This window comes from Cryptomeria japonica, chromosome 2 (assembly GCF_030272615.1).
Source record: "Cryptomeria japonica chromosome 2, Sugi_1.0, whole genome shotgun sequence".
Taxonomy (NCBI): Eukaryota; Viridiplantae; Streptophyta; class Pinopsida; order Cupressales; family Cupressaceae; genus Cryptomeria; species Cryptomeria japonica.
Genome location: NC_081406.1, coordinates 11,282,137 through 11,294,180, shown reverse-complemented (window position 1 = coordinate 11,294,180; position 12,044 = coordinate 11,282,137).

Sequence of the window (12,044 nt, the reverse complement as noted above, 5' to 3'; positions counted from 1 at the left end):
TCATTGACCTCTTGATCTTGGCAAAATCCAACACCATAAATCCCCTCCATGTTGATAAAACTTGACATCATGAAGGCTTACGATTGAGTTACCTGGGACTTTCTCCACAAGATTCTTCTTAGATTTGGTTTTCATAGGAAATGGTGTAATTGGATTCTCTCTGACATTTTGGGGGAAATTTTTTTAGTTATCATGAATGGGAATTCTTGTGGTTTCTTCTCTTTTTCACAAGGAGCTAGGCCTGATGATCTTCTTTCACCATTTCTATTCATCATTTTGGCTGAAGGTCTAAGTAGATTAATAAAATTTCATCATGCACATTTAGATTAGAAAGGTTTGAAAATTCCAAACTAGCAAATTTCTGCAACACACATCCTCTTTGCTGATAATACTCTTTTATTGGGGGAATCAACCATGTTAGATGTTAAAATAGTGAAAATTACCTTGACAAATATTTTCTAGTTTCAGGGCCAAAGGCCAATCCTAACAAATCAAAGATGTTTGTTTTCAATACTCAAATTCTTGTGGTAGCTAGAGTGGAGAGATTCATGGGTTTTAAATAGGATTTCCGACCTTGCAAATATCTTGGAACCCCTCTATTTGTTGGTGGTAATAAATATTCATATTGGAATCCATTGTTTTCTTCCATTCAAAATAAAATCTCTACTTGGAAGAGTAAATGACCATCTTTTGTAGGTAGAATATTAATGATTAAGTTAGTCCTTTCAATGATCCCAAATTATATATGTTAGTCCTCCAAATGCCAAAAAGAATGATATCACTTCTTGAACAAAAATTGAGGGCCTTTTTATGGAGAGGAAATATAGATAACAAAAATAAGGTTCCTTTGTTATCTTGGGATAAAGTTTGTAATGCCAATCACTTTGGGGTACAGGTATTCATAAATTGAAAGCTAGAAAATGGGCATTAGGGGCTAAGCTTGTTTGGAATCTATATGCCAAATCTTCCTAAAAATGGGCCAGAATTATTCAAACAAAATATTTTAATTCACGGGTATGTGCAGGATCATGGTGTGCCAAAACAGGCCCTTAAGTGGCAATGAAATTTCAGAAAATTAGAGTTATGCAACTTGACATGAAAATTTGAATAAGTTGTGAACATTATTTTTAAAATATGTAAGAATAGAATCTATAGAAAATTGAATGTAGTTTTTAAGCTACTAGTTGTTTTTTGGAAAAAAAAATCCTATTTGATGAAAATTTCAAATTTCAATGCAATGGTGCTAAAATTTCAGGAAAAAGATAAGAAGTAGATGTATGTCTGACCATCCTAATCACAATAAAATCATAATTTTTTTTATAATATTTATAATGTAAGTATTAGACTCATGTCCGGATGAGAAACATATTTTTTTATAATTTTTTATAAAGTAAATAATTATTTATGAATTTTTCACTACAGCTTTTCAGAAATTCAGAAACTCCTACGTCTGACCACCTTAACTTGGTCAAAACCTTATGAATTTTTCCCTATAGTAGACAAAGCATAGGATGTGATGCATGTTTCAGATTCAAAAAATGTTATACAGTTTGAAAGTTATGAGTGTTTTTCAATGAATCTATCAATTAGGACTATTGTCAGAATTTAATTAGAAAATAAATAATAATTATTTATTAAAGTCAAAATAAGACAAGCCTTATATTGTTGGAAAGTTGAGAACGTCTTTAAAAAACCCTTTTCATTTTATCAATTTTGGCTACAAAAAAAGTCATTAGCCACCAGTGTAAAGTCCAAAAAATCAAGAAATACTGAAAAGCATGTTTTTTCAATTGACTTTCTAAGCTTGTCACTTCCAAGCCAAATCCCAAAGCATTCCCAAACCGAAATTTGAAATTTGAAAATTTTACAACACAAATCGGATATCCAATTTTAATAAGTAAATTCACTAACTAAATTTGCAGATAATTAATCTAATGTCTATTAATATGTTAATATATAATATTTTAATATATTAATTTATAAATAAATTAGTATATGATATTAGGGAGAGAGAGAGAGAGAGAGAGAGATCAGGGGAGGGCGAGAGAGAGACATTAGGGGAGAGGGGGAGAGAGAGATTAAGACACCAAATTATGTCGTTATGGGTCATATGGTGTTCTAAGGGGTCGTAGGACACAATATGACCCCTTAGGACACCATAGGGCCCATCGCGACCCAATATGGTGTCATAAGGGGTCATATTGTGTCCTAAGGAGTCATATGATGTTAAAGGGGCCATATGACACAATATGACCCATTAGGACGCAATATGACTCATAACGACACAATTTGGTGTCTTAAGGGGTCATATGGTGTCCTAAGAGGTCGTAGGACACAATATGACCCCTTAGGACATGATAGGATCCATAACGACCCAATATGGTGTCTTAACAAGTCATATGGTGTTCTAAGGGGCCATAGGACACCATATGACCCCTATGGACACCATAGGACCCCTTATGACACCATATGGTATCGTTAGAGGTTATTGATAACTCAATGATGAACGAATAGTATCAAACCGGTATTGAGAGGGGGGCTGAATCAATACAGACAAAAATACATTTACTAAAACCGGTTTGTTAGCAGACACTGTGCATTGATAGACAAATAGTAACACCGGTCCTTAAACAAAGTACAACCGGCAAAACCCAAAATGATTGAGACAAGCATAAACCGGTTGACACTTATCTTCTCCTACAGTCTAACACTTCATTTCCATTTCACCCTAATGCATGAACAAGTAATCTACCATCAAAGATATACATATAAGCAACTAGATCAACATGATTCACCACTTGACAGAAAACAACATAGCATCACATGAAGAAGACAACACAAATGACACACATATTTTTCATGTGGAAACCCAACTGGAAAAAACCACGGTGGGGATGAATACCCACAAGCTTGTTTTTGAAATCTTTAGAGGTCTACTCTGTTAGGAGCCTTGCCTAGTTAAAGACTAATACAATAGGTTCTATTAGGAACTGATCCTATTAGGGATCACCCAGTTAAGGGATGCCTAGAATACCCGGTTAAGGATTAAACCCTGTTAAAGGTTACCTTGTTAGAGGATTTCAAGAACTCAATGGTTTTGAGTCACCCTGTTAAAGGATTTACAACAAGCCGGTTAAAGCTACCCTGTTAAGGGATTTCTCAACTGTTGAAGTGGTTAGAGATCAACACGAATTACAATGACCCGGTAACAACACTCAATGCCAATGCAGATCTACTTTAGCTCCTCTTCACCTTCTGCACTTACACTTTGCAGGTATCACTTTTCTCCTCTGGTCTGGCAAGAATCTTGTATCACTTCACTTGGATACACACACACAACTTTTGCCAACAACTTCAGAAAGAAACACAACTTTGACCTTATAGGAAATAGATAGGTCGGTAGCATAAACCCTAAACCCTAAACATGTTAGGTTAAGTAATTCAAATGGTTCAATCTTGACCGTTGAGCATATTGCATTAAATGCAACAATCTTGATCCAATCTCAAGACATTCTCCATTGTTCATTTTCCACCGATTTCTTGGTGGCTGATAACCCATCACACATTATCACTATTTACAAAATTCACACATTCGCGAGGTAGATAGGAACAATCTCCTTCATGCAAGATCCTTCACGCGCACAAGGCTTACATGGCAACACGATCTGTTCTTCGTTACCATGCTAACTCATCACACAAAGTCACTAGTTGAGCCACACAGGCTTGAAGCACTTCAACCAGAAACCCTGAAGTTGAGACTACCAATCGGTAGTCGTACAAAGCTTCCATGTGCCAGTTCCCATAGTCATATGTCGGTTCACCTTGAACAAACACACCACTTCCCTTTGGCACAAATGCCGGTTCATAGTGTTATACCGATTCTCATGTATGTCAGTTCTCACCTCTTCAACATATTGCCATCAAAGACAACATACAATGTCATTATGTCCTCATACTGGTTCTTATACCGGTTCACATAGTGCCAACAATCACCCCCTTTGGTATTGTTGGCAATATTCAAAGATATCTCTTCACCAACAATCTCCCCCTATGGCTTCTATATCAATTTTTGCAGATATCTTCTCCACTTCACTTCTTCTCCCCCTTTGACAACAATGCCAAAGTGGAGGCACAAGCTTTTCCCGTTCCATTATGCTGCTCCCCTTGAGGAGTAGCATCCTTCAACACATCAATCCAAAAAAACTGACTATGCAATACTTGACTGATGTGGAGCAAATACCTTTAGTTCACCTCCTAAAGGGGCAGTACCCTTAATTCACCTCTTAAGTACATAAATGTAGCCTTTGGGAGAGGCTTGGTGAATATGTCTGCTAACTACTCCTTACTAGAAACATGTTCTAGTGCAATCTCTTTGTTCTGAACCTTTTCCCTTAAGAAATGATACTTAAGCTCAAAGTGCTTGGTTCTAAAATGTAAAACCGGATTCTTTAAAATATTGATAGCACTTGTGTTGTCATAGAATATGCTTACCGGTTCATATACAGGAACTTTGAAGCCATTTAATACATGCTTCATCTAGGTTATCTGAGTGCAGTTCATGAAAGCTGCAACATACTCTGCTTCCACTGTAGACTGAGAGATACAACTTTGCTTCTTACTCATCCACGAGACCAGTCTACCACCAAGAAAGAATGCACCACTGGTTGTGCTCTTCTGGTCATCCACATTACCTGCCCAATCAACATCTGTGAATACTTTCAGGTTGAAATCATTGCTATATGGATACCACAATCCATAGTCAACTGTTCCCTTTAGATACCTAAGAATCTACTTGACTGCAACCAAGTGGGATTCTCTTGGACTTTTTTGGAACCTTGTAGTAATGCCAACTACATGTGCAATATCCAGTCTGCTATGCACTACATAATGCAACTTACCAATCATTGATCGGTATTCTTTTTCATTAACCAATGCTGAGTCATCCTCTTTGGATAGTTTACAACTGGTTACCATCAATGTACCCACTGGTTTGCTATCTTCCATGCCAAAGGTCTTCAACACCTCTTTGACATACTTGGACTGAGTGATAAAGATTCCATCTTTCATCTGCTGAATCTGTAGTCCAATGAAGAACTTAATCTCCCCTATGAGTGACATCTCAAACTCCTTCTTCATCTCATCTGCAAACTCATGACTCATCTTGTCATCTCCACCAAAGATAATGTCATCAACAAATACCTCACAGATCAGAATCTGATCTCCTTCAATTTTCAAGTAGATATTTCTATCTTCACTTGTTCTCTCAAATCCAATTTTCACAAGATGGGAGTGCAGACATTCATACCATGCTCTAGGTGCCTGCTTTATACCATATAAGGCTTTATGTAGCCTACACACCATGTCACTATCTTCAGATAGGGAAAACCCATCTGGTTTCTCTATATACACCTCCTCTTTAAGTACACCATTTAAGAATGCAGATTTTACATCCATTTGATATACTTTGAATCCTTTAAAAGTTGCATATGCAAGAAGCATACAAACTCCTTCCAATTTGGCTACAGGAGCAAAATTTTCTCCATAGTCTTCTCCTTCTTCTTGGGCATATCCTTTACACACCAGTCTGGCTCTGTTTCTAATCACTGTGCCATCCTCATTCAGCTTATTTTTGAAAACCCATTTGGTACCGATGACATTTTTATGCTCCGGTCTAGGTACCAAAGACCATGTACCATTTTTCTCTATCTGGTCAAGCTCCTCTTTCATTGGCTTTATCCAGTCTTCATCTTTATGTGCCTCCTTGAATGATTTAGGCTCAAATTCAGAGATCAAACATGAGTTTTCTCTGACCTTTCTTCTTGTAAGGATTCCAGCATCCTTATCTCCTATGATCTGCTTAGGATCATGATTCAACTTGACATATCGAGGAATGGTCTTAACAAATTCCTCTTGCTTTTCTTCTTCATCCTCTTCTCCATCAGTATCAACATCTGCATCTACTGGTGTAGGAACACTATTATTGGTACTTGGTTGACTGGCAACCGGTTCCCAGAAAGTTACAATCGATTCATTTACCGCTTTCTCACTATCGGTTTCCTCAGTTTTCTCAGACGTTTCATCAATTCTCACATTGATGCTTTCCATAATTCTCTGAGTCCTATTATTGAAACACTTGAGAGCTTTTCTTCTGGTAGAATACCCTAGGAATATTCCCTCATCACATTTTGCATCAAATTTGCTCTGGTGTTCGCTCCTCTTGATGTAACATTTACTACCAAACACTCTAAAGTAACTAACTACAGGTGTCTTACCGGTCCAATACTCATAAGGAGTTTTATTCTTACCTTTCTTGATGAGTACCCGGTTTATTGTGTAGACTACTGTGCTTACTGCTTCTCTCCAAAAGGTGTGAGCGACCTTTCCTTGAATCAGCATTGTTCTTGTTGCTTCAACCACTGTCTCGTTATTCCTCTCTGCTAGGCCATTCTATTGGGGAGTCCGGGGGGCAGACAATTGCCTCTTGATGCCATGTTCCAGTACTTGTTTAATTCACTGGAAGTGAATTCCCCTCCTTGATCAGTTCTAAGGCACTTGATCCTTTTACCGCTTTCCTTCTCCACTAGTGCTCTGAAGGCTTTGAACTTTCCGAAAGCTTTAGACTTATCTTTCAAGAATGTGACCCCCATTATTCTTGAGCAGTCATCATTGAGAATCATGAAGTACCTATCACCTTGCACACTCCTAGTTTTCATAGGACCACACAAATTAGTATGCACAAGATAAAGTAAATTATCAACAGTGAAAGGTTTACCTTTGAAGGTTGAGGAAGACATTTTCCCCAGTTGACATTCTCCGCACAGGGCATTTTTTGGTTTTCTCAGCACTGACAACCCTCTAACTGCCTTGATCTTACTAGCCTTTACATTGTTATCAAGGTTTACATGGCAGAATCTCCTATGCCATATCCAGCTGTCATCAAGCTTGGTCATAAGACATGTATTGATATTTGCATTCAGCTGAAATAGGTTACCTTTGGTCTGCATGCTGGTGGCCACTAACTCACCATTCTTTTCTTTGATTCTGCACACTCCATTCTTGAATTCCAGAGTGAGACCACTATCATTTAGGTAGGCAACACTTAGAAGGTTGTGTCTGAGACCATCAACCCAATACACATTGTCAGCACTACTCTTTCCATTCAGAGAGATGGACCCTTTACCTTTGACAATGCATGGTGCATCATTACCAAAGTGAACCACACCACCATCATATTCTTCTAAGGATAGAAACTTGCTCCGGTCACCAGTCATATGGTGAGAACAACCACTATCAATAATCCACTCATTGGAATTATCAAAGCAAGAGACAAGAGCCTTCTTGTCTGACACATCTTCCTTGACAACAACAAACACAATATCTTCATTTTGTTCATCTTTCGATTCCTCGTCTGTGACACCTTCATCAACTGCCACAAAACAGTTTCTCCAGTTTCCTCCTTTGAATTTCTTGAACCTTTCCGGTTTGTCCTTGTTGTCACCATTAGGACAGTTTATAGCAATATGTCCTATCCAGTTGCAAGAGAAACATTTCAAAGGGAGCTTACCTCTGTATTTACCAGTTCCTTTAGGAAGTTTCTGGGCAAGGAGAGCTTCAAATCCATCAAAAAATCCTCATCATCCATTACTCTGCTCTGTCTTGTTTCATCACTGGTGCTTGCTTCTTTTCCTTTTCTGGATGATATAGCAAAATCTTTAAAAGTTGATTCAGTCTTTTGAACACTGCCATCAAAACTATTCAGCTCATAGGTTGTCAGCTTTGCAATGATGGAGTCTAAGGATACGTTAGTCTTGTCTATCGATCTCAGCTCCTGAATAGCAACAACCCTTATTGCATAAACCGGTAATAAGGATCTCAGAACTTTGCTTACTACAGTGGAATCTTCTATTTTACCACCTATACTCTTGATATCTCCAACAACAGTTTTGATTCTTATTCCATACTGTTGAATGGTTTCAACTTCAATCATCTACATGTCTTCAAACTTCCCTCTAAGGCTTTCTTCCTTAGCTTGTTTTACATGCTCATCACCACCGTAGATATTTTCAAGAGTATCCCATACTTCTTTGGGATTTACTTCATCTTGGACATCAATAAACTCAATGTCAGATAAACTGCTAATTAGGGCTTCCATGACTTGCCCATTCTCCTGCATCTCTTTCTTTTGGTCATCTGTGAGAGTACCGATAGGGGCAACATAGGCATTCTCAACATAGCTCCAGTGTTGAGCACCTATTCTTCTGATGTAGATCTTCATTTTGTCTTTCCATATGCTGAAATTTTCTCTGTTAAACTTTGGACCTTCCCTCTTCATCATTTGACTGGGATCTTTACCTCAAGCGGTTAAGCTTATAACACAGAGGACGTGGAGGAGGCTCTGATACCAACTGACAAGTCAATGATGAACAAATAGTACCAAACCAGTACTGAGAGTGGGGGGTGAATCAGTACAGACAAAAATACATTTACTAAAACCAGTTTGTCAGCAGACACTATGCATTGACAGACAAATAGTAACACCAGTCCTTAAACAGAGTACAACTGACAAAACCCAGAATGACTAAGACAAGCATAAACCAGTTGACACTTATCTTCTCATATAGACTAACACTTCATTTCCATTTCACCCTAATGCATGAACAAGTAATCTACCATCAAAGATATACATATAAGCAACTAGACCAACATGATTCACCGCTTGACAGAAAACAACATAGCATCACATGAAGAAGACATCACAAATGACACACATATTTTTCATGTGGAAACCCAACTGGGAAAAACCACAGTGGGGATGAATACCCACAAGCTTGTTTTTGAACTCTTTAGAAGTCCGCTCTATTAGGAGTCTTGTCTGGTTAAAGACTAATACAATAGGTTCTGTTAGGAACCGATCCTGTTAGGGATCACCCAGTTAAGGGATGGCTAGAATACTCGGTTAAGGATTAAACCCTGTTAAAGGTTACCTTGTTAGAGGATTTCAAGAACTCAATGGTTTTGAGTCACCCTGTTAAAGGATTTACAACAAGCCGATTAAAGCTACCCTGTTAAGGTATTTCTCAACTGTTGAAGTGGTTAGAGATCAACAAGAATTACAATGACCTGGTAACAACACTCAATGCCAATGCAGATCCACTTTAGCTCCTCTTCACCTTCTGCACTTACACTTTGCAGGTATCACTTTTCTCCTCTGGTCTGGCAAGAATCTCATATCACTTCACTTGGATACACACACACAACTTTTGCCAACAACTTCAGAAAGAAACACAACTTTGACCTTATAGGAAACAAATAGGTCAGTAGCATAAACCCTAAACCCTAAACCTATTAGGTTAAGCAATTCAAATGGTTCAATCCTGACCGTTGAGCATATTGCATTAAATGCAACAATCTTGATCCAATCTCAAGACATTCTCCATCATTCATTTTCCATCGATTTCTTTGTGCTTGATAACTCATCACACATTATCACTATTTACAGACTTCGCACATTCCCGAGGTAGATAGGAACAATCTCCTTCATGCAAGATCCTTCACGCACAGAAGGCTTACATGGAAACATGATCTGTTCTTTGTTACCATGCTAACTCATCACACAAAGTCACTGGTTGAGCCACACAGGCTTGAAGCACTTCAACCCGAAACCCTGAAGTTGAGACTACCAACTGGTAGTCGTACAAGCTTCCATGTGTCGGTTCCCATAGTCATATGTCGGTTCACCTTGAACAAACACATCGCTTCACTTTGGCACAAATGCTGGTTCATAGTGTTATACCGGTTCTCACATATGTTGGTTCTCACCTCTTCAGCATATTGACATCAATGACAACATACAATGTCATTATTTCCTCATAAAGGTTCTTATACCGGTTCACATAATGCCAATAGTTATATGGTGTCCTAAGGGGTCATGTGGTGTTCTAAGGGGTCACATGGTGTCCTAAGGGGTCGTAGGACACAATATGACCCCTTAGGACACCATAAGATCCATAACGACCCAATATGGTGTCTTAAGGGGTCATATGGTGTCCTAAGGGGTCGTAGGACACCATATGACCCGTATGGACACCATAGGACCCCTTATGACACCAAATTATGTCATTAAGGGTCATATGGTGTTGTAAGGGGTCATAGGACATAATATGACCCCTTAGGACACCATAGGACCCATAACGAACCAATATGGTGTCATAACAGGTCGTATGGTGTCCTAAAGGGTCATAAGGGCTCATGGGACACCATATGATCCTTAAGGACAACATACGACCCCTTATGACACCATATGGTGTCGTTAGGGGTCATATGGTGTCCTAGGTCACCATATGACCCCTTAAGACACCAAATTGTGTTGATATGGGTCATTTGGTGTCCTGAGGGATTGTAGGACACAATATGACCCCTTAGGACACCATAGGAGCCAAAGCGACCCAATATGGTGTCATAAGGGGTCATATTGTGGCCTAAGGGGTCATATGATGTCTTAAAGGGGTCATATGACACAATATGACCCATTAGGACACAATATAACCTATAACGACATAATTTGGTGTCTTAAGGGGTCATATGATGTCCCATGACCCCTTACCCTATGGACAACATATGACCCCTAACGACACCATATGGTGTCATAAGGGGTCCTATGGTGTCCTAAGGGGTCATATTGTGTCCTACAACCCCTTAGGAGACAATTTTGTGTCCTATGACCCATAGGACACAAAATTGTGTCCTAAGGGGTTGTAGGACACAATATGACCCCTTACGACACCATAGGACCCACAACAACCCAATATGGTGTCATAAGGGGTCCTATGGTGTCCTAAGGTGCCATATTGTGTCCTACAACCCCTTAGGACACTATAGGACACAAACTTGTGTCCTAAGGGGTCCTATGGTGTCCTATGGGGTTGCAGGACACAATATGACCCCTTAGGACACTATAGGACCCCTAACAACCTAATATGGTGTCATAAGGAGTCCTATGGTGTCCTAAGGGGTCATATTGTGTCCTACGACCCCTTAGGACACCATAGGAACCCTTAGGAAATTGTGTTCTAAGGGGTCCTATGGTGTCCTAAGGGGTTGTAGGACACAATATGACCCCTTAGGACACCATAGGACCCATAACAACCCAATATGGTGTCTTAAGGGGTCATATGGTGTCCTAAGGGGTCGTAGGACACCATAGGACCCCTTATGACACCATATGGTGTCGTTAGGGGTCATATGGAGTCTCAAGGGGTCATATGTTGTCCCATAACCCCTTGGCACACAATATGACCCATAACGACATAATTTGGCGTCTTAAGGGGTCATATGGTGTCCCATGACCCCTTATGACCCCTTAGGACACCATATGACCCCTAACGACACCATATGGTGTCATATGATGTCCTAGGACACCATATGACCCCTAACGACACCATATGGTGTCATAAGGGGTCATATGATGTCCTAGGACACCATATGACCCCTTAAGGCACCAAATTATGTTGTTATGGATCATATGGTGTCCTACGGGGTCGTAGGACACAATATGACCCCTTAGGACACCATAAGACACAAAGCGACCCAATATGGTGTCATATTGTGTCCTAAGGGGTCATATGATGTCTTAAAGGGGTCATATGACACAATAGTACCCATTAGGACATAATATGACCCATAACGACACAATTTAGTGTCTTAATGGGTCATATGGTGTCCTAAAGGGTCATACATAATATGACCCATTAGGACATAATATGACCCATAACAACACAATTTGGTGTCTTAATGGGTCATATGGTGTCCTAAGGGGTCCTAGGACATAATATGCCCCCTTAGGACACCATATTACCCCTAATGACACCATATGGTGTCATAAGGGGTCATATGTTGTCCTTAGGGGTCATATGGTGTCCCATGATCCCTTATTACCCCTTAGGACACCATATGACCCCTAACGACACCATATAGTGTCATAAGGGATCCTATGGTGTCCATAGGGGTCATATGGTGTCCTACAACCCCTTAGGACACCATAGGAC